Genomic DNA, 25,276 nt, shown 5'->3' on the forward strand with positions numbered 1-25,276 from the left:
GGAACATTTTAAAAAATAAAAAATGTTTCAGGGAACTCTGTTACAATATTAAGAGTAACATCATCCATATAATAGGGGAACCAGGAAGAGAAAAGAGTGAGCAAGGGATAGAGAACCTGTTTGAAGAAACAAAGGCTGAAAAATTCCCCAAACTGTTACACAATTTCAGCAAGCACAGAGTCCAAATAAAGATGATCCCAAAGAGGCCCACACCAGGACACATCATAACAAAATGGCAAAGGTTAAAACAAAAAAAGAATCTTAAAGGCAGCATGAGAGGGAAATTAGTTACCTACAAGGGAGCTCCCATAAGGCTGTCAGTCTATTTCTCAATAGAAACACATCAAGTCAGAAGGATTGGCATGAAATATTCAAAGTGATAAAAAGCAAGAATCCACAACAAAGACTATTTTATCCAACAAGGCTATTATTTAAAAATAAAGATGAAATAAAGACACCCCCCCCCCCAAATGTTAAAGAAGTTCATTACAATAAAACCAGCATTGCAAGAAGTGTTAAAGTTCCTGCTTTAAGAAAAAGAAAATAAGAAATACACAGAGAAGGGAACATAGGTACAAAAATTTAAATGGCAATAAATAAGTACCTATCAATAATAACCTTAGCCCTGGCTGATTTGGCTCAGTGGTTAGGGGATCCCTCCATGGACCAAAAAATTGCAGGTTTGATTTCTGGTCAATGGCATGTACCAATGTTTATTTTTTTTCTCTCTCTCTCTCTTTCCCCTTCCCTCCCTCTCTTCCACTCTCTTTAATAATCAATAGAAAAAATATCCTTGGGTGAGATTAACAAAATTATAATAAAAACAACAACAACAACAACAATAATAACCTTAAATGTAAATGGACTAAATGAACCAATCAAAAGACATAGGGTAGCTGGATAAAAAAACATGACATATATATGTCTATGAAGACCCATCTCAGAACAAAAAAAACCACACAGAATGAAAGTGCAGGGATGGAAAAATATATTCCATGCAATGGCTTATACCTGACAAAATTAGATGTTAAAAAAAGGACATAACAAGAGACAAAGAAAACTACTATGTAATACTAAATGATTGATCCATTAAAAAGGTACTACCTTTGTAAATATATATGTACCCAACATACGAGCACCTAAATATATAAAGAAAATCTTTGTGAACATTAAGAAAGAGACTGAGCCCTGGCCAGTTTGGCTCAGCAGTTAGAGTATCAGCCCATGAACCAGAGAGTCCCAGGTTCAGTTCCCGCTAAGGGCACATACTTTGGTTGCAGTTTGTCCCCTGCCCCGGATGGGGTCGTGTGGGTGGTAACCACTCAATGTGTCTCTCTCACATCGATGTTTCTCTCTCTTTCTCCCACTCTATTTAAAAATAAATGCAAAAATGTCCTCAGGTGAGGATAAAAAAAAAAGATATATTTAAAAAAATAAAAAGATAGAGAAAGATAGAGATTGACAGCAATATAGTCATACTAAGGGTCTTTCCCTCCTCACTATCATCACTGAGTAGATCTTCCAGACAAAAAATCAACAAGGCAACAGTGACCTTAAATGACACACTATGTCAGATGGATTTAATTGACAATTATAGAACATTTCATTCCAAAGCAACAAAATATACATTCCTTTCAAGTGCACATTAAATATTCTCAAAGATAGACCACATGTTAGAATGCAAAACAAGTTTTAATAAATTCAAGAAGATTGAAATCATATCAACATTTTCTCTGGACACAGTGGTATAAAACTAGAAATGAACTACTATAAAAATCTAAAAGCATTCAAACACATGGAGGCTAAATAAAATGTTCTTAAACAATAAATAGGTTCATAATGAGATCAAGGAAGCAATCAAAAGTTACCTGGATACAAATGAAAATAACATAAAACAACACAAAAATCTATGAGACACGGTGAAAGCAGCCATGAGAGGGAAGTTATAGCATTACAAGTCTACCTCAAGAAGATAAAAAAACAAAACCTGAAATAAACAATCTAACCCTACACCTAAAAGAACTATACAAAGAACAGCAAACAAATCCCAAAGTAAAAGAAAATAAATAATAAAGATCAGAAGGAAAATAAATGTCAGAGATTAACAAAACAATACAAAAGATCAATGAAACCAAGAGCTGATTTGTTAAAAAATAAACAAGATTGACAAACCTTTAACCAGACTATCAAGAATGAAAGAGTAAAAAGCCAAATAAATAAAATCAGAAATGAAAGAGAAGGCGTAACAACTGACACCACAGAAATAGAAAAGATTTTAATTTGAACTTCCATTTGACCCAGTGATCCCACTGCTGGGAATATACCCTAAGAAGCCTGAAACACCAATCAGGAAGAATATATGTACCCCCATGTTCATAGCAGCACTATTTACAATAGCTAAGATCTGGAAACAGCCCAAGTGTCCACCAGTAGACGAATGGATAAAAAAGCTGTGGTACATATTCACAATGGAGTACTATGCAGCGGTAAGAAAGAAAGATCTCTTATCCTTTGAGACGACATGGAGGGACCTGGAAAGTATTATCCTAAGTGAAAGAAGCCAAGCAGAAAAAGACAAATACCACATGATCTCACTTATATACGGAATATAATGAACATAACAGTCTGAGGAATACAGTAGACCCAGACACATGGAAGTAGGGCACAGACTGACATCCCTCAGAAGAGGGGATGGGGGGTGGGGGGGTGGGAAGAGATAAACCACAGAACTTATATGCATGTATGTATGACCAATGGACATGGACAACTAAGCCGGGGACAGGGTGGAGGGGGGGTGGGGTGGGGGTGCCAATGGGGTAAAAAGGTAAAATATCTGTAACAAAAAAATAAATAAAAATTCATAAAATAAAATAAAAAAACAAAAACAAAAGATTTTAAGAAAATACTATGAACAACCATATTCCAACAAATTAGACAATGTGGGTGAAATGGATAAATTCCTAGGAAATATCATCTTCTAAAACTGAATAGACTGATTATAACTAATGAAACTGAAGCAGTAATAAAAAATTTCCCAGCAAACAAACTCCTGAACCAGATGGCTTCACAGATGAATTTTACCAAACATTCAAAGAACTAACACCTATTCTTTTCAAACTATTCCAAAAAATTCAAAAGAAGGGAAGACTTTCAAGCTCTTTTTATGAGGCCAGTAGTATCCCAATTCCCAAACCAGATAAAGATATTACAAAAAAGAAAGTTATAGGTTAATATCCCTGATAAACATAGACACTAACATCCTCAACAAAATATTAGCAAACCAGATCCAGCAATATATTAATATGAACAAGTGGGCTTTATTCTAGGAATGCAAGGTTAGTACAATATTCTCAGATCAATAAACATGATACATCATATAAACAAAAGGAAGAATAAAAATTACATGATCATAACAATAGATGCAGAAAAAGCATTTGACAAAATCCAGCAGTCATTTATGACAAAAACTCTCAGCAAAGTGGGAAAAGAGGGATCATACATCAACATAACAATGGCCATATATGACAAACCCACAGCTAACATTATACTAAACATCAAAAGCTAAAAGCATTTCCCTTAAAATAAAAAACAAGACAAGGATGTCCACTTTTACCACTCTTATTCAACATAGTAAAAGTCCTAGCCACAGCATTCAGAGAAGAAGAAATAAAAGACATCCAAATTGGAAAGAAGGAAGTAAAATTATCACTATTTACAGATGACATGATATTGTACACAGAAAACCCTAAATACTGTGCAAAAAAACTACTGGATCTAATAAATGAATTCAGCAAAGTAATAGGATACAAAATTAATATCTAGAAATCAGTGGCATTTCTATTCACCTACAATGAAATGTCAGAAAGAGAAATCAAGAAAACAATTCCATTTCCCATTGCAACAACAACAAAAAATATCAGGTACCTAGGAATAAATTTAACCAAGGAGGTAAAAGACCTATATTCAGAAAATTATAGGATACTGTAGAAAGAAATTGAGGAAGATACAAATAAGTGAAAGTATATACCATGTTCATGGATTAGAAGAATGAATGTCATTAAAAAGTGTATACCACCCAAATCTATCTATATATTCAATGCAATTCATATTAAAATACCAATGGCATATTTCACATATATAGTACAAATAATTCAAGAATTGATGGGGCATCAAAAAAGACCCCCAAATAGCCTCAGCAATCTTGAGAAAGATTAACAAACTTGGAGGTATCACAATATCTGATATCACACTATCCTACAAGACCATTGTAATCAAAACAGTCTAGCACTGGCACAAGAACGGGCATATAGATCAGTGTAACAGAGCAGAGAGCCCAGAAGTAAGCCTACACTGTTATGGTCAATTAATTTTTGACAAAGGAGGCCAGAGCATACAATGGAGTCAATATAGTAAATGGTGTTGGGAAAACTGAACAGGTACATGCAAACAAACAAAACAAAACAAAAAAGAAACTAGACCACCAACTTACACCATAACAGGAATAAACTGAAAATGGATAAAAGATTTAAATATAAGTTGCAAACCATAAATATAATAGAAGAAAACCTAGACAGTAATATCTCAGATATCTCTTGTAGCAATTTTTTTTGCTGCTATATCTCCTTGGGCAAGAGAAAAAAAGGAAAAAAAATAAACAAATGGGACTATATGAAACTAAAAAGCTACTGCACAGCAAAATAAACCATCAACAAAATGAAAAGGCAACCCACTGCATGGGAAAACATATTTGCTAATGATACATTTGATAAGGGGTTCATTTCCAAAATATATAAGAAGATATACAGGTGGATTGTAAGCATATAGAAAGATGATCCTCATCTTCAGAATGGCCAAAATATAGGACAAAGACAACACAGAGTGCTGGCGAGGATATGGAGCAGCAGGAACTCTCAGTCATTGTTCACTGGAATGCAGATGGCACATCCACTTTGGAAGACATTTTGACAGTTTGTTATAAAACTAAACATAATGTTACCATGGGATCCAGCAATTATGCTCTTCCATATTTACCCCAAAGGAATTGAAATCTTACATCCCTATAAAATCCTGCAAATTGTTGTTCAGAGCAGTTTTACTCATAATTACCATGCCTTGGAAGCTACCAAAGTGTCTTACAGTGGCTGAATCAATAATAAACTGTAGTACATCCAGACAATGGAATTTTATCCAATGCAAAAAAGAAATGAGCAAGTAAGGCATGAGGAGACATGTAGGAAACTTAAATATAGATTACTAAGTGAAAGTAGGCAACCCGAAAGGCTATACACTGTATGATTCCAACCAGATGACATTCTGTAAAGGCAAAATTATGAAGACCATAAAAAGATCAGTGGTTAACGGATGAAAAAGGAGGGGATAAATGAATAGGCAGAGTACAGAGTATTTTAGGGAAATGGAAATACCCTATATGATATTATGACAATGGATATATGACATTATACATTTGTTCAAATACATAGAATGTATAGCGCCAAGTGAACCCTAATAAACTTTGGGTAATAATTATGTCAATGCAGGTTCATTGTTGGCAACAAATGTACCATTCTGGTGAATGATGTTGATAATGCGGGAACTTATGTGTGTGGGGGACAGGGAGTATATAGTTAATATCTATATGGTCTTCTCAATTTTCTTGTAAACTGCTCTAGAAAAATAAAGTCTTTGTTCGAAAGACTATCCATTTTGTGTTAGGATGTAGGATACAATTTGTAAGAAAAGATTAAAAATCAGGGAGATAATTTATGAAAGTAGTGAGTTTAGCCTGAGACAACAGGATGAACTCAGGAAGGAAGAGATAGTAACAGAAGAAAGATTAAAATTTTAGAACGTAAAAATGAGAACGTTGATTTTATTTGGTAAATAACTTAATGTAGTAGTTATGCGACTAAAAGTATAGAAGTATTATTTGCATATAAACTACAATAAAAATATGAACAAATTTTGAATTTGAATCATGTAAGTTCCTTATAACTTAAGGAATCTTTGGTAGAATGCCCACACAAAGCAATAATTGTATCAATGAAGAATTTTTACATTTCTTTTGTTGTTGTTATTCTATTGTTACGTAGATACAGATTTTTTGTAGCATTCTTTCACTAAAAATTAATAATGTGGCTAAGTAAATTACTTTGATTAAGTGAGCCTAATATTTGCTAGAATATTTTTGTAGTTTATTTTCTTTGGTTAGGACACTGAATAAAAAGTGGCAAACAATATCCTTTATACTTTGAGTAGAGCTTCACTGATTAAATAATGTCTTTAAAGGCAAAACCAGACTGTAAACTCAATTCAATTTCAAACTCTGTGAAAATGCATCACTCTGTTCTTTTCTATGTCAGACGACTGACCCAGCAGTGGCCAGATAAAAGGGCTTAGCATATGAGTCACTTAGACCACATCTGTGAATCTCAGATGCACACTCTGCATGCATCATAAGCTTTTCCCAAAGTAGAAAATGAAATACACAGAGCCAATTTTTGCTGCTGAAAAATTCAGTGCTTTGCCAGATGATTTTATTTTGACTTGTATATATTATAGTACATTTGTGGAAGAAAAGGCAAGCTTATTTTTTAGAGCTGTTTCCACATTCAATGTGCTTTGAATATTTTCTGACCTAGGTGTAGGCAAATGTGATGGGATGTTTAGCCTCCTTCCCTTCATTTTCTCTCTTAAAAGAAAGCTTCAGAACCATTACAATGTACTTACAAAGCATGTGACTATTGATTCTAGTTATTTAATCTTTGCTGAAGAAATTCAGTGGCATATAAGAAAAAAAAAAAATCAGAGTGCAGAATTCTCTTTTTAATGCATTAGAGTGGTAAAACTGAGTTTGGTTATACCCGGTGTTGATGAGAGTGTGGATAAACAGGCACTCTCATACAGCTGTGATAGAAATGTAAATTGTTTCAACCTTTTTAGATACTAATTTAGAAGTCTCTAACAAATTTTAAAGTGCATATAAAACTTGGCACAGAAAATCTACTGCTAGGAATTTATACAAGTATTCAAAGAGACCAGGCTGTTTATGGCAGTATTGTTGGTATTAGCAAAACAATGAAACCAACCTAAATGTTCACTTGTAGGAGACTGGGTAAGTCATTCTAACTTTTGTAGAAGTGGGTTAATGAAATAGTAGCTATGTGCTAATAAGGATAGGTGGCCATGATGGATAATACACGTATACATATGTATTGCTGGCATTCGGATCAGTTGTCCGAATATGACACCTTGGCATATTGAATACTACAAGCTGAAGGACTTTGAGAAAATATTAGACAGAGGAAGTTCACTCTGACCTCTCCTCCATCACCCTTTTTCCCTGAAACAGCCCAATACCCCTCATATGAGATGTGACTTCCCTAGATGCAGTGGAAAGAAGCATCTTTATCTCTGAAGAGGAGATGCTGAGAAGATTCTTAATTACCAGGCCTTGTTAAGTTTTCTCCAGTATACTACACTTACCTCATACTCCTTAACCTGTCAGATTCCTCCACATTGTGTACTCTTCATCAAACCTAGCAGAAAATACTCTGGTCTAATTGTTTCTTTGGATCTTCATTTTTCTTATGAAGGCTTTATCATGTCACATAAAAATTATATTAAATAAATTAGTATATTTTACTCTTGTTAATTGGTTTTTGTCAGTTTAATTTAGGATGAAACAATGTATCAAATCACTATTAATAAGTCATTTAATTTAAAAGGGAAGGACAGTGGCTACTTTATAAAAGATACGTTGAACTGATTTATATGGTAAATAAAATCTAGCTTTAAAGTTACAGTCATTACAAGAGACATTATTCTGTAATTGATGCAATATAGAAAACCAAATCTTGAGGAGAAATTTGGATCTCTGGCTATGAGGAATTGTTCTTAATTTCATCTTTAGAATGATGGACTGATCAGTTTAAGTGATTTAATTAGTTTTCAGTCACAAGTCAGTCTTGAGTGACTTAGGGTTTCAGATTTCCCTAGGTCATAACTGCTGCTGGTTAGGTGCATCCACAAGGAACCAAGTGGATCACTTTCTGGAACAAATAATGGTTAATTCTTCTTTTGTTTTATGCTTATCAACTACTATGTTTATGTCAAACAAAAAATAATGATTTACTGAAAACAGGCATAGGGACCGGTGGGTTTGCGTCCTTCAGCTTATACAAACAATCAAAAAGCCAAAAAATAAAAAAACAAATTGAGATTTCTCACCTTGATCTTGTGAATAGGAAGTGACTCACAATGCCCTTTTTATCTGTGGCAAAGTGGAAGTCCTCCTTCCTTCCTTGGTTTGTTGAAGAAACTTTCTGAAACAGTTTTCAGGGTGTGTGTCCCTTTCTGCCACCTCTATCATTTCACTCCACCATCTCTACCAGATACCAGCAGAAAGTTTCTGCTTTGGAGTAAAAGGGAAACTCATTATCACCTGAAGTAAATGGAAGCTGGTCCTCCTTAGGTGCTCAACAGATACATCACTGCCGAGCTTGTAGGTGTTGATGCTGGCAAATTTACTACTGAGCTACCCAGGTGTCTCGGAGATAGTTATCATGATAGGTATTTAAAGGCAATAAAACAATAATTTCATTTACTGTCTTAAAAACCAATATTTTTACATATAGGATACCCTAATTATTGAAATATATGATATTATTATTGTTTTGTAGAAATTTATATAAATGACCTCTGTCACTATTTAATTTATAGTGTAGGTTTATTTTGTTTATTCTTTATTATTTGAGTATTATAAAAAACAAAATATCTATTTTATGCAGAAATAAGTATATCGCCCTGACCGGTTTGGCTCAGCGGTTAGAGCATTGGCCTGTGGTCCAGAGAGACCCGGGTTCGGTTCCTGCTAAGGGCACATACCTCAGTTGCAGTTTGTCCCCGGCCCTGGTTGGTCGTGCGGGTGGCAGCCACTCGATGTGTACCTTCCACGTCCGTCGATGTTTTTCTCTCTCTCTCTTCCCCTCTCTCCCTCCCACTCTATCTGAACAAAAAAATGGAAAAATGTCCTCGGGTGAGGATAAAAAAGAAAAAAAGAAGTATATCTTTTTTCCAGCTCCATTAAGGAATAATTGACAAAAAAAAATTGTATTTATTTAAGATGATGTGATGTTTTGATATGTGGATACACAATCAAGCTAATTAACATGACCACCTCACATGGTTACCATTTTTGTGTGTGCAGTGAGAACACCTGAGATCGGCTCTGTCAGCAACCATCAAGTATACAGCACATTATTATTAACTACAGTCAGAGTGCTGTGTTTACATCAGGTCTCTAGAACTGATTCATCTTATAGCTGAAAGTTTGCACCCTTTGATCAATGTCACTGTTTTCCTCACCTTCTCCCCACCAAGCCCCTGGTAGCTACTGTTCTATTTTCTATTACTATGAGTTCAACTTTTTTATATTTCCCATACAAGTGAGATCATGCAGTATTTGTCTTTCTGTGTTTGGCTAGAAATAAATATATCTTATTGTTCTAGTTAGAATGTTGATCATATTTTCTATCTATTTGCCTTTGAAATAAATTTGGCTTTAAAAAGTTAATGTTGGCCCAGGATCTTTTGATCTTTATACAGACACATACTTGGTGTTTGGGACATGATTTTATGAGTACATTTTGCAGCTGGAGACAAATCAAGCTTCTGTTCATAGATAGGTGGGGTATCCCATAGCTATAACAATTTACATAAAAACTCCATAACCGTCCCAAAAATTTCTTAATATGGTGGTGATGAAACATTTAAGCTATAGTGATATTCAAGCATCATTGGGATATATAAAAAAAATAAATAATTTTGGTCAGTACACATCAAGAATAAAGAATAAAATGTCATGATTTCTTAAATATATTCCTTAAAATAAGAACTGAGAGGTGAAGTAAGTCAAGCCTCATAAGATTTTATAGCTTTTGATCAAAGGCTTTGGACATAAAACATGATAATTATAGTCAGTGTATTAAATGGAGTTCTGATCATGACAATATGAACATTTTCCAAGACACTTTTATATTTGGCATTATCAGACAAATTACTACAAATGATATAAATGTGGTTATGGCCAAAGGATGTGGTGGATTGCCCAAAATTTTGAATGATTGTTGAGACGCATCCAAAAGGGTGCCTTATCAACTAATAAGAGAATTCCCCAAGCGGAAGGTAAGAGTAGGCTAATAAAATGCAAATCTCTACCCTGCAGCTGTGCTAGTTTCCCATAATAATGAAGACACACAGAGTGCATATATTTGGTCAGAAAAATGTGCCTGCTCCTGATGATGTTGTTGTTTAGAGACAACCAAAAAATTGTGGTGCTATGTTTTGAGACCAGACCTAATTGGATCCAGAAGCTCTAAAACACCAAACTATATTTTATCATTCAAACTAGTGAGAACAAAATAGGATAAAGGTAATTTTAAGTGTTAGCTTGATCTCAGAGACCAAAACACCATTAGAAGAGGCACACAAGAGAGCAGCTTACTATATTATAGTTCTGCCTCTGAATAAGTGAAACTTTTTTGAGAATGTTAACCCCTTTAGCAAATATTTCCTGAATACCTACTACATACCTGGTTCTATACTTTCTTCATTTTATTTTTCCATCACCATTTATCCCCTCTGTGGGCTCTTCCACCCCACCCCCCACCCCCCGCCCCGTCACCACACTGTTGTCCATGTCCTTGAGTTCTCTCTCTCTCTTTTTGCTCAAATGCCTCCACACTCCCCTCAACACTCCCCCCCCACACACACACCAGGGCTGTCTGCCTACTCTCTATCTATGAGTCTATCTCTAGTTTGCTTGGTAGTTCAGCTGTGGTACACTTATACAATCGAATACTACTCTGCCATTAAAAAGGAAGAAAAATTTACCCTTTGTCACAGCATGGATGGACCTGGAGGACATTATGCTCAGTGACATAAGCCAGTCAAAGAAAGACAAGTACCACATGATTTCACTCATATATTGAATTTAATGAACAAAGTGTTGTAGTTTCTTGGTAGATAATATAATAAACATGAAAAAAGATGGCATTATATCATAGTACATTTTTAAAGTTTGGATGTGCTTTTTTTCAAACATATACTGTGTTTCTATTTTTTATTTTTTATCCTCACTTGAGGACATTTTTTCATTTTTTGTTCAGATAGAGTGGGTGGGAGAGAGAGGAAGAGAGAGAGAGAGAAACATTGATGGGAAAGGGACGCATCGAGTGGCTGCCTCCCTCACAACCCAACCAGGGCCAGGGACAAACTGCAACCGAGGTACGTGCCCTTAGAGGGAACTGAACCCAGGACTCTGTGTTCTGCAGGCTGACGCTCTAACCACTGAGAAAACCGGCCAGGGTCAAACACATATTGTTTTAAAAATTCCCTGGATAAGTCAGAAACCGCTTTCTCTGCCCATTCAAAATCACAGAGAGTGTGAACATCTATGAATCCAGATTTTTGATGATTCCTGTTATTTCTAGGGTTCTTTGCTTTATAACCATTTTCTTGCCACCCCTATCTACACTTCCAGAGGGGAAGTCAGCAGTTATGATACAGAATGGGCTGGAATCATGATATGCTCGGTTTGAGAATAAAGCATAATGATAGTAATTGATAGTAGCATGTATCATGTATCATTTATGGAGCACTTATTCTGTATTAGCAGTATGTACATTATCTTACTAAACTTGAAAACAACAGGGTAGAATAGGTATTATTAGCCCCACTTTGCTCATTAAGATAGAGATTAAGAATGCTAAAATAACTAGCCCGAACTACTCATAAAGCAAAGACAGTATTCAGACACAAGTTGTGAGAGCAACATTCCTATCTCTGGAATACACTCGAAGATGTAATATATCTTTTAGAAGTTACGATGGGAAGTCTTGGAAATACTGCACCTAGTAGTGAGAGATTGGAAGGCAGTGGTGAACCATTTGGTCAGTCTTAGATTTTGCTGCATAATGACTCACTGGTCATTAAAAATGACTGTCTGACAAATAATCTCACCTAGGCAATTATATCTGATTTGCTCATCTTGTTTTTCTCCTTTTATTTCACCCCAACTTCACCAAGCACCTATTCTTGGTTTTATCTCTTATTTCTAGCTCTGAATTTATGATTGAAATTTGATACATCCTTGATCTTGACCCTTAAAGCTTTACAAGTTATGGTTTATATTCTCCAGGTGAATTCAAGTAAGTGGCTGCCTGAGTGAAATGAACCCCAGGATTCTATTTCCAAAGTGAGTAGTTTTCCTGTTCAATGAAAATGGGGCCAGGGAAAAATGTAGAAAGTCTGTACTATAAATGCATTTAAAATGTTCAAAACATTTCCTGCTGGATAATAGAACCATCATGCAGCTCATGGCCCACCCCATGCCACAAGGTGGAACAAAGTAGATATATAATGGATACCAATCGACTTTGAACAAAACAGGGTTTTTTTTTCAGACTCTGTATTCACTAAGCACCATGTTACATTTCTACTGTCAATCATGTTATACAGAAATATGAAAACGGGATTCCTAAAAGAAATCAAGACAATATTTATATCAAACCATCTGTCTTAAATATCTACCTTAATCCTATTTTTATTTTCCATTCTTTCTTCCTCAAAGAACATTTACTGGCAAATTATGTAGTATTAGCATTTTCTGCTGGAGAGTTTTATGCCTGTTTAGATTAGTCACTTTGGGCACAGCCATTGTAAAATTCTGGTGAGGGAACTACTCTGGTGAGGAAAATGTCTTTGTATTGTTGGTGATAATATTATCACCTAAAGTGAATCATCTTTTGAAGGAAACTTTTGGAGCCCTTGAAAGAACACAGTGACTGGTGATAGGATCCAGCCCCTCAGGCAGTCTAATTTGGAAGTATATTGTACACCAGACACTTAGTAAGATTCTTTCCAAAAGTCCTGATAATGCCCTGTCCCCTATTGTCAGTAGAGGGCAATGGAAAGGGCACTGGGCTAGAAGTCCAAAAAGATGAATTTAAAACAGCTATTTCTGCAGTGTTACTTTGGACAAATGATCTCACCTCACTGAGATTTGGCTTACATTAGAAATTGAAATTATCATTTTCACCTCTGAAATTTAAAAAAATGTGATATAGGATGTTTCTTTTATATACTTATCTTTTCATCATTTTAACTTGTAACTTATTAATCAGCTTAACTTTTCCTGCAGGAATGAAACATTTTATTAGGTTTTATCATACTTCCACTTACCGTTCCGTCTCCTCAAGTTACTGTTTTTTAACTACTTAAACGTTCCATTTATTTCTGAGCAATTTCATTCAATATGTCTGGAGTTTGGAATATTTTACTGTATAATATTTGGTATGATTTGGAATGGTAGAGATGGATACATCAGTTGGGCATTTAATTAATTAATTAATTAATTTTTAAGAGCGAGGCACTCAGAGGGAAAGAGAGAGAGAAACATTGATCAGTTGCCTTCCCAATGCTTCCTGACCAGAGATTGAACCTGAAACTTAGGAATGTGCCCTGACTGAGAATTAAACTCACAACCTTTCAGTGTTCGGGACGATACACCAACCAACTGAGCTACACTGACCAGGGCAAGGTGGGCGTTTTAAACCTCTGATGGCATGATCCTTTTAACACATAGTCATTCTCCTCTTCATCTAAGGCCACAGTGAATTTAGAGAGTGAGGGTTAAGAGATACAACAGTTCTTTGTTTCTCCAAACAACTTTAGTTATAATAAATAAAATTTAACAATGGATAATTTGGAGACCCTGGACACATATTCCAGGTTAACACACTACATGTTCTCAGTCTTTGAGAGAGAGATCACCACAGTAAACAGTTCCTTTGCAACAGCGATCCAAAGACCAACCTGGAAACATGAAGTAGGGGTCAAGTGATATATCATGTGACTCACTCGCTATCTCGGGCAAGGCTCTTGTCTCAAGATCAGAGTGGGCGAGTGCCTGGTTCTATTCATGGACATGTACGTGAGTGCACATACCTACACTGGATTTCATAGAATTAAATGTCCAATAACTACATGGCGATCTGTTGCTATGGCTTTGCATTTTTTGAAGCTTCCTTCAATTTTACTCACTCCTGTCTTTACTCAGAAAGGAATAAATATACAACCTTGGTATAGTTATTTTTCCAGAGTGAAAAATCACCCAAGTTATTCATTACTGTTAGTACATGACCTTATTTGTATTTTTACTCTTCATATCAATTTGAAATTCTCCATCTAGTAAAATGTAAGTGCTGTTGTGTCTTTCCGTCTCCCCATGGAGGAAGCAGAGTTTCACATCATGATATAGTCAAAGTGGGCCCCATGTAGATTTAGAACCTTATCGCAAGGAAGAAAGAGGGGATTTTTGTGTCTCTTGCACTGCACTGACTCTCAGAATGTGAGCCCAATATTCCAGGCTGTTGGAGGGGAAAGGCCATCTGCATGAAGAAATCGCTGCCTGGTGATCTTCAGTGTTTCCACATTGGATGCTCTCCCTCCAGGGGAGCCACTGATCTCTCCCTCCTGCTGGAAAGAGTCCTGTGTCTCAGCTTGCAGGGAGAAGAGGATCATCTGTACACTCCAGAAACTTCTGAAACTGATGTCAGGATAGAGGAAGAGAACAGGAGCCTTGAAAAGTCCTTGGAGAAGAACAAAATGCTGTAGTTCCTTTGACTCTGAGAAAGAAGCAGAGGCTGATGCCTCTGCAGACCCTGCACAAATTCTCCTGGCATCTCCTGTAGGGAAGAGCAAACAGCAGACACTGGGCTCCTGAACATGGCCAACCTCCGGCTCTAATGCAAAGCTGACTTAGTGGTGCAAGAATTTTTGAAACATGCAATACTTGACTATTTAGTCAGGGGCACTGACCTCTTTTCCCTTAGATTGTCAACCATCCAGCACAACAATAGCCGTCCAATGCGAATGAATCAAAATTATTTCTTTTTTTCTTTTGTCAGATCAGCAAAAAATATAATATTGTTTTTAGTGTGTGGCAGAAATTTTGTAATTAGTTTATGTGTGCTATGAGATGAAAATGGGGATGTTCTTGGGAATGGCAGCTGAGATGTAGTTTTTTGGGGTAAACTTTCCCTGATCCCTGGGCTGGACAGCTCTCACCTCATAAGACCACAGGTTATTCTTTGTCAAGTCACGTATGAGTCATTGGGAACCCCCTCAAAAGCCTTGGTCTAGCACTTCTCCACCCATTGTGAAGGCATAGAAGAGTCTGTGAAGTTCATGTTCCTTTTGCAAGCTGACAACCCAGGCCAGATTAGGACAGCTGCAGAACAAAGAGAGTCCTCGTGAAAATTAAACTCATGACCTCATGCCCATTAGCACTAATTCAGCACTGTCCACAGGCAACACAGTGTTCCCAAACAGAACTCACTCACTATGTTTTGTAGCAGATTCTCTCTTCTTGGAAGAGTAGTTTGTGGAAACACAATAGATAGATAGATAGATAGATAGATAGATAGATAGATAGATAGATAGATAGATAGATAGATGATAGATAGAAGATTTCTGGCAATAGAGGTAATGATTCTTTTGCTACACTGTTATAGAAAAAAAGAGAGCTTTTGAAAAGAAATGACCTCCTTGATGTGTTTAGGTCACCATGTGACAGGCGAATGCATTGCAGTGAAATTGGATGGGTATTTACCATATGTAATTTACAGTTAGTTACTCCAAACCATGGTAGTATTTTGTTTCCACTTTGGAGGAGAAAATAAAGGTTCTATTTTGTTGACTAGCAGGGAAATACCTTGGGCACAACATAGCCTTGGCAGCAATGAAAACAGGAAATACTTATAATTCCTGTTGCTTGCTTGCTACTCTTTTCTTTCTTTCATTTTTTCCCTCCCTTGCCTACCTCTTATACAGTGTGAACACAAGGTTCTAGACTTCCTTTCGCTCCTAGAGGAAAGAGTATAAATAATCTCTAAGGTGTTAGAAACTCAATATATTTAAAAGAATAGCTCTTTTTCTCTCAGGAATTGTTATATCACAAAATTATAAAGTAACTGAAAAGGCCCATGCTTTACACAAAGGCTGGGAACAACAATCCTGGTATTTGTCAAACTATATTATGAGAAAACATGATATTTTTATATTTTCATATTATGTCATGGTGAAAGCCATGTATAACATAAATATGTTAATATACATATTAATATTATAACAAAGTACATATAGGCAAATAGAAAGACAAAAAGAGAGAAATGTCATGTATTGGGGTTCTATTTTTTTCTTTAATATTTAATTATTTTTTTCTTTGTACACACACACACACACTTATATCTGAAACAGCCTAAAAAACAAAAAATCAAGGTGTGTTGGCAGAAAAAGATAAGGGGAGGTGACTCTAGGCTCCTGAGTGATGCTGTTTCTTATTTTCATTCTAATCTGCGTCACTGCGGCAGCTCTCTGCTCCTTCCAGGGGCCCAGAGCATTGTCACCTGTGTGGCAGGAACTGCCTAACCAAGGCGCCTGAGACATCCACCTAGCAGTACTGTTGCTTGCACAATAAAATTTTTGACATCTGCACTATTCTGTAATTTAATTAAATCTCATCTACTTACAAATTGACAAATCCACAAAGAACCTGGATGCAAAATTGGGTAGTGGGGGGGGGGGGGACATGTTATTCAACGAATCTAACACATTCCTAAGAAGGCTAAGCCAGCAATTCAGCAGTACACTTTGGGGGGAAAAAAGTGATTTATAGGCATTCTCATTTCACACCATTTCTGGTCAAAGATAGTAATAACTATTGGCTACTTTAAGAACATAAAATATTTTGATTCAAAGAATAATGAAAATGTCTGGCAAACCTTTTTCTTTCATATTCAAGTAAGTCTATGGATTGGAGTAGTTGTAATGATATCCTTTTTAATACAGAAGATACAGAATTAATAACACATGTTTGCAATGTGCTAATTACAGGCCAGTTAGAAATTTAGTGCTTTATGCATAATGATTCATATAAACCTCTTAACATGCCACACTATGATACTTATTTCAAATATGAGAAAACAGGAACACGAAGATTTATTTACGTGACCAAGTGGGCAGTGGCTAGAACACAGACCTAGGCTATCCTTATATAAAAAAAAATCTAGAATTTTCTTCCCTAAAAATTAATAAACTCTTATTTTTTTCTGAAAAAGAACACAATCTGCCATTTGTTTTATATCTATGAAAAACAAATTTTCATTGACTTTACCATAATAGCTAACATTCATCAGCATTCTCTCTGTATCAGGTAATTTCCAAGCACTTTGTCTGAAATAGCTCCTTTAATGCTTGCAAGAATCATCTTAGGTATTATTCACTTCATTTTAAAGACAAGGAAACATAGGATCAGAGAATAAGTAACTTGTCCAGGTTACAAAGTCAGTAAGAGGTAGACAGGGTTCAGGTAGTTAGACGCCAGGGCTCACCCCCTTTACCACTCCTCACATTCAGTGGATTAGTCCATCACCAACATTTGTCAACACTCATGCGTTTAGAGTTAGACTAAAAGGTATCCCCCCCTTGGGCCATGTTAATGCCTAAAGTGTGTAGTGTGTCTGTCAGCATGAAGAATGGAGTCCAGGCCACAGCATTAATTAGTACCATTTAAAGTACAAGGGATTTGAATATCACATGATTGGTTTGCAATGTACTCTGAATGGCTGCAGGTTTAAATCCTGTATTTTTTTTCTAAAGCATTCTTGGACTTATTAGTGACTGAGTGATTTTACAAGACATGCCAAGCTTATTTGAATAACGATTCCTGTGAATCAACAGAGCTGATTTCTCTTAGTGACGCCCTCATGGGCAACACGACTGCGGCAGGGTAACTAGATGGGGTGCAATCAACTTGTGAACTTTGCTCAACGTGATATTCATGATGTATTCTTTGTAGAAAAGAAAAAAGTAACTATAATAATAAATGCACTTAAAAGTATATTTCCTCATTAATATAATTAATTTAAAAAACAGAATAGAAAGAAGATAGATTGATAACTGATTGTCAGGGACTTGGCCTTCAACTGGCTAGGTGATTTTACATTTTCTGGGGTTCAGAATCTTAATGTGTAAAATAGTGGCATTGGGGTTTATACTCTCTAGACGATCCTTCCATTTCTAAATGTACATACTTTTTATAAGAAGAATATAAGTATGAGATCTTCTGACAAATGGTTGGTGGCAGTAGTGAAGAGATGGGGTATAGGCATGTTGAGAGGGGGAGGGGTGGTAGTTTGTGGATACAGACATATAATGTGATTTGCACAAAAAGTGATTTGCAAAATAAACAAGGTCATTACAATATATTATAGTTGGGGATGACAATATTTGTACTATATTCTATACATGCTGGGACATTATCTATTACTAGGAATTACATAAACTGTAATTAATTAAAATACTTGTGAGGACAAATCATTAATTATTTATTGACTTCTATCATATGTAAAACACTAGCATATGAATAGTAGCATAGAATGGTGACCAGCTCAAACCTTGTAAATATAAAACAAAGCAACCTTTTCTTATTTTGCAATGGGAATGCATTAGTGTCTATCATCTATCTATCTATCATCTATTTATGTATCTATCATCTTCTTGACAGTTGTTTGACATTGAAACTAATAACCTAGAAAGCTAGTAGCACTTCCTATTCAAAGATGTTACCAAAAAAGAGGTCTCTTGAAGTCTGACTTAGTAGCAATCATATCAGATGTGCTACTGTTCAACTTCATTTGAACCTTTATTAGCTTTCAAACTTTCAGATATCCAGGTTAATTTTAAGTTCAATAAGTTTACCTGCAGGGAAATAAAAGACTAAACTAATTTCTCTCTGCTACTGACTTAAAAAAAATAGCTTTAGGCATTTACTGTTTTTCAAATGTTGTTCCTAAATTAAAATGATTACTATGTAAATGGCCTCATTTACTAGTTATCTGCAACAGAAAAGCCAATAAATTGACAAGTTTAGTGTTATCATTTCACTTATAACCTATCTATAACAGGTTCTCTCCTGTAAGTTAGCAGCCCCGATTCTTCTTTCTTTCTTTCTTTCTTTCTTTTTCCTTTTCAACCAACAATTAAAGTGACTTCTAGCCCTGGTCAGTGTGGCTCAGTGGTTAGAGTGCTGGCCTGCGGTCCAGAGGGACCCAGGTTCAGTTCCCATTAAGGGCACGTAACTTGGCTGCAGTTTGTCCTGGGTCCTGGTTGGGTCGTGTGGGTGGCAGCCACTTGATGTGTTCCTTTTACATGAATGTTTCTCTTTCTCTTCCTCTCTTTCCCTCCCACTCTATCTGAACAAAAAAATGGAAAAATTTCCTCGGGTGAGGATAAAAAAAAAAAGTAAATATATAAATAAAACAACTTCAAAATAGGCAGGGGTAAGAAGAGAATAACAACAACATATAAATAAGGTAAACTTAGTGCCATTAACTAAAGATATATTTCTAAATAAGAAAGCATATTTTTAATTATCAATCATATGCTTTCTTGCAAAGGCTATATTCATTTGTTTACTCTTTCAGAATATAATCTTTGAAAATCAAAGTACTAGCCACTGTGCTAGATAACAGTGAATGGCCAATAAAGTGAGTCCTTTCTGGAGCTGACATAATAAGGGGGAAAATTAAGACAAACAGGTAAACAGTTGTCTTTAAATTATACATGAGCGTGTACATTTGCTAGCCTCTCTATTTAGCTCTATCCTTTTGGGTTTCAGTTTCCCTCTTGGTCCTCGCCCAGGTTCCCTCTAAGTCAGTGAAGTGCTTGCTCCAAGGATGCAAAACATTCTGCGCTTACCCCATGGTTTAGTCATCTTCTAACTACAGAACCCTAGAAAAAGAGACATCACGAGTGTGTCTCCCTCAATGAGTCTTGGTGACTCCACAAAGAAGAGAAGAGACACTCTAGAGTATCTCTGATCCTCTTGTAAATTTGTTAAGGATGATTAGCTAGTATTTGATTAACAATAAGCTGTTGGTGGCAGGGAATTAACAGCTTTTATCTATTAGCCTGGACAGGTGAGGTCTGTTAATGGGGGCAGTAGGATTAAATCAACATGATCATAATCAGTAATCGGTATTACAGCTGAGAGTTGAGAGACTATGAGTCAAGCTGAGAAGGCAAGATGAGGTTAGCAGCTGAAGTCAGAAGAAATGGACAGAGAAGCCAAGCTTGAACGGGTTAGGAAATCTCAGGTCCTGTGGAAGAATTTGCTCTCTCTGTCAGGCTTCTTCCATTCTAGGTCACATAGGAACACGACACTTAGCCAGTGGGCAAGACTGGTCCAAAGCTTTCTGATTGTGTAGACAACACTGAGTAATGGAAAAAACAGCTACTTAAAAACAAAGCAAAACTAAATAACAACACCTATGTTAGAGGTCTGGGTCCAACATAATTGTCACAATGGAAAGGTTCATTAATATCTCTGAAAATCAGTTTTTTCATTAGCAAACTCGGGGGTGGGGTGGGGTGAGTGGGTAACCTCCCTCAGAGAGAAGTTTTTTTTAAGGATTAAATTAGACCTGTACAAAATAAAAAGATCTTTAATTGAATTTGCCCCAAACTAAAATATACCATACATGATTAAAATTGGCTATTAATGCCATATCATTCCAATGAAGAGTATTCAGATAATAATTCTTTCTGGAGACAGATTCTTTCCCCTTACATAATGCCTAGATACCTTCAGACTCTTGAGAGTTCTATTAAAAATTCCCATTACATCAGAGATCATTCTAAAAGATGAAAAAGCTGAAAGAGCTTAGAAGAGTATGCTTATGACTCAATGTGGGATTAATAGTAAGATTGTCAGCTATGAAAAAAATAAACTTGATGTTCTATATGACCAGATCTGTGCAGATGAGTGATTGCTCTGAAGATGAGTGATTGCTTTCTGTGAGAGTAACCAGTGTGGAAGATCAGGGGGCAGGGGGTGATAGATTTCATAGAGCAGCTGCTGACCATAGGGACAGAACGGGTAAAGGAGGGACCACTGGGCATGGAGACAAATGACCAACTAAAGGCTAATAATGACCTTGCCACTCACCTAGTGTGACCCTGTGGAAAAGTATAGTGCTTTTTACTACATTTATGAATCGAAAGGCTGGGACCAGGTGACCTCTAACATTTCTTTCAGTTATAATAGTCTATGATTCTGCAAATTAACTATGCCCTGCATTTATACAACATATTTTACTTTCTAAAGTATGTTCATATCTGTTATTCTCTGATCTGGTGAGGCAGACATGGTATATATTTTTATCCACATTTTATGAGTAAGGGAATACAAATGTGGAGGTTATAGCTTCCACAACATTTCACTGTTAGGTTTGAGAAAAGGATGCAAATTCAGATATATTTTGTTGATTTTTAAAATTATATTGGAGTTGAGAGTGTTTCCCTTTAAGAGCTCTTGGCAATTACAAATTATTTGAACTATCATGTCAGGTGGTGGCTGCCATGGAAACTGCATGAATACATGAAGCATGCTAAGCCTGTCACCACATCAGATGTTGCTGCCCTTTGGCTATGCTGACTTACTTACTCAACTATTGTGTGTGTGTGTGTGTGTGTGTGTGTGTGTGTGTGTTTAATATTTCTCTTCCTTTCTTTTTTTCCAAATACATGTGAACTATGTTTATAATCCAAAAAATTTTATTTTGAAGTGACTCATTCTTATGAAATGCATTCAGTGACTTGAAACAAAAGAATCCAGTAGAAATACAACCTGGAAAAATAACCTATTAAAATACATACTATTCATTTTATATTTTTCTGGCTCAACTAAAATGTTAAAAGAAGCTAAGAAAGAATAATTAAATCCATGAGGTGTGATTGTGCTTATATTCCAATTTTAAAGAAAAACCATGCATGAGTTGACATGTGATTTTTCCTTATAAATAATATATAAAGGTATTCAGTATGTCTGAGTTCTGAACAAAGCTATAAATTTTAAAAATTTGCATGCATTTGTGAACTATTAACACTTATAGGCATAATAAATCTTAAAAGAGCAGTCATTGCTTTTATATTATGTTATTAAATATAAATGTAACTTACATATGTATATATAATATACATGTTTGTAAATAGTTACCACCTGCTGTAGACTGAATGTTTGTGTTCCCCAGAATTCACGTGTTGAAATGGAATCTTTAATGTAATATAATTGAGAGTGGGGTCTTCAGAAGGTGATTAGGTCATGAAGGCGGAGCCTTTGTAAATGGGATTAGTGCAGTTTTAAGAAGTGCCCCAGAGAATTCCCTCAAATGTTTTTAAATTGCCTGTGTTCTACCCTAAGAAATAAGAGAGACATAGATGCCCAAATTATATGGACCCAAGATATTTACATTTTCCTACATTCACTATTCTTTAGCAAATACATTTAACCTCAATTTTTTGTCATCTTAATTGTCACCTTGTGATGCCAATTGTGGGTGAAGGGGTAACTGTCAATACTTTACTTTTGTTGCTGCCAATTTATAAGCTATTATGGCACATTGGTATTCTTTTATTTGCATTCCTTTGATTCATAATAAGAAGGCTTTTTTGGCCTATTAGTTAATGATAAGACTTCCGTAAAATATTTATTCATAGACTTAGCCATTTTGCTTATAGATTTATATTAAGTGTTTATATATAAAAGGAAATAAATTTTAATAGTATAGAAAACATTAATATGTTTGATATGTAAAATATTTAAATTTTTATGTAGTAGGCAAATATATCATCATTAATATATTGGTTTTACTTTTAAAAGTTTCTCATCTTCCATGTCTTAAATATTCATATATTCTTTATAGTTTTCATTGTTACCTTTAAGCTCTCTGTGAAGTTTTTAAAATTTTTTATTTATTGATTTTAGAGGAGGGAAGGGGGAGAGCGAGAGAAACATCAATTTATTGTTCCACTTATTTATATATTCATTGGCTGATTCTTGTATGTGCGCTGACTGGTAATCAAACCTGCATCCTTGTTGTATCAGGATGATGCTCTAACCAACTTAGCTACCTGGCTAGAGCCCTCATCAAGTTTCAAAACTGTATATTTTGGGTGTAACACTTATAATTTTTTCTCAAAATAATTTTTTCTCAACACAATGTTAAATATAATATATTATTTTCCTATAAAATTGTGGTATTTTAAGCCCTATATTGAGATTCTAAAATTGGTTTTAGTGCTACCCTGTTCTTTGATTCTTTTTTTTTTTTTTTAATCCTCATTCGAGGACATTTTTCCATTTTTCGTACAGACAGAGTGGGAGGGAGAGAGGGGAAGAGAGAGAGAGGGAAACATCGATGTGAAAGGGACACATCGAGTGGCTGCCACCCGCACGACCAACCAGGGCCGGGGACAAACTGCAACTGAGGTACGTGCCCTTAGCGGAAACCGAACCCAGGTCTCTCTGAACCGCAGGCCGACGCTCTAACCGCTGAGCCAAACCGGCCAGGGCTGTTCTTTGATTCTTAAGTCACCACCACACTGGGTTAAATATTAGAACTTTAAAACAAATTTCTATATCTCATAGCATAATTCACTCCTTAATATGATTCATAATTCTCATTTGTTTACTTTTTCCACATAAACCTAGTAAAGTTCTCACTCCCACCCAATCAAAATTTTCAATGCTTTCCCCCCCAATTTCTTTTAGTTTATTTGTTCTGCCTTATTTTTAATGTTTATCACAAATATGGAAGAAGTTATCATTTTACTAGAAATGTTGTATAATGAAATCGGAGTTTATCTAATCTTGTTTATACAGGGCACCTTGATAAATATGAATTAATATTGGGCAGGAGTTCAAAAAGGCATTGATAAAATTGCTTTGAATACATGTAACTTGGAAAATAAACATTGAGTACAGGAATTTTTTAAAGCAGGGGTGGTGTCAGTAAAGAATTAATATCCATAAAGAGAACACATGAGATAGTTAACTGGTAAGCTCATTTGTATTACTGAACTGGAGTGCTGTTATCCTGAAGGGCAAGCTTTTTTTTTTTGTTACTTTGCAAAATTTGTTTGCCTTCTGGAAAAGTAATACAGGGCATTTCTCAAAAAGCATTCTGCTCCAGAAGGTTTCCTCTAACTCACCTTCTACCCCAGGCATGCATCACAGAGGAGAGTTGCATGAAACCAGGATACAAGAAAGACTTATATCTTCAGCACTTACTGCATTATGTTCTTATTTATAAATTTTGACAGTTATAGAAATTACAAGCCCAATTGAATTATAGATTTGAGACTTTAATGGGGGAAAGAAGTCAATATTTTAAAGAAGATCATACATATGAAGGAGTGAAATATCACAGATAACCTAAGATTTAAAACCAGATTTTCTTATGTATTGGTGGTTTGGTGATCAACAACTGCTTATTTTATTCCATCTGATTTAAATTTTCTCACTCATAAAATAGATCATACTAATTTTGTAAGGAGTGTACAGAAGATGAAAGAAAACAATGGAATGATTTAAAAACTAGTAACAATACTGAAAACATAGTAGTAATAAATGTTAATAATTGTTATATATTCCAATTAATGAGCAATTTTAGGAGTGTCAAATTCTCTGTAATACTAGAGGTTGGCAAACTAAAACACACACAAAAAAGCCATGAGATAGAAAAACATACAGAAAAGCTTATAGACAAAGTGCAAATCTAAACAGATTCAAACCTAGCTGATACTTCATTAATATATTCACAGAAAGATCAATATTGAAACTTTGAGTCCTATAAAGGATAATATTTCTTCAAACGGTGCTTACCTATATGGAACTTTGAACTGTTTGAAACAGTGGAACCATCACCCTGATTGTATTTGTTGGAAACAGAAGCCCTGAAAAAACAGTAACAAAAAGGAATATATATCAAAGAATATAAAGTGTGTGGAAGGGAGAAAATAAAAATTGAAGATAAGTGATAATTTTTTATATAAAACCCCAACAATTAAGACTTAAAGAAAAATTCAGAAAACAAAGTAATTCATTTGCCAACAGAAATATCTTTAGTCAATCTGAAGTAATGTGTTTTCTGTATTGGGAATATCTAAGAGCTGTGTTATTAAAAACTTGCCTGCAAAATTTGTCTCAAGTTCCTTAAAATTTTCCATGGCTTCAGCATGTATTATGGGCTTTAAAAGAAAAAAAGAGGTCACAAATTAATAACCAGATGATTAGGGGAGAAAAAAGAAAAAAAAAATTAAAACATATTTTAAAACTGAAGAAAGGAGCTCACTCTGATAGTCTGATTAAAGAAAC

The 25,276-nt window shown here is 35.4% G+C and overlaps 1 long non-coding RNA gene across 1 annotated transcript; it reads right to left on the reverse strand.

Moving 5' to 3' along the window:
* Positions 1-7,488: 7,488 nt before the first annotated feature.
* On the reverse strand, positions 7,489-24,856 carry LOC118619942. The gene is made up of 3 exons (XR_004957349.1): positions 24,785-24,856; positions 8,227-8,407; positions 7,489-7,593 (listed from the first exon to the last, which is right to left on the reverse strand). It is a non-coding gene; the product is annotated as an uncharacterized LOC118619942 (long non-coding RNA).
* Positions 24,857-25,276: the final 420 nt, after the last annotated feature.

The sequence above is a fragment of the Molossus molossus genome, unplaced genomic scaffold (genome assembly GCF_014108415.1).
Source record: "Molossus molossus isolate mMolMol1 unplaced genomic scaffold, mMolMol1.p scaffold_m16_p_7, whole genome shotgun sequence".
NCBI classification, from domain to species: Eukaryota; Metazoa; Chordata; class Mammalia; order Chiroptera; family Molossidae; genus Molossus; species Molossus molossus.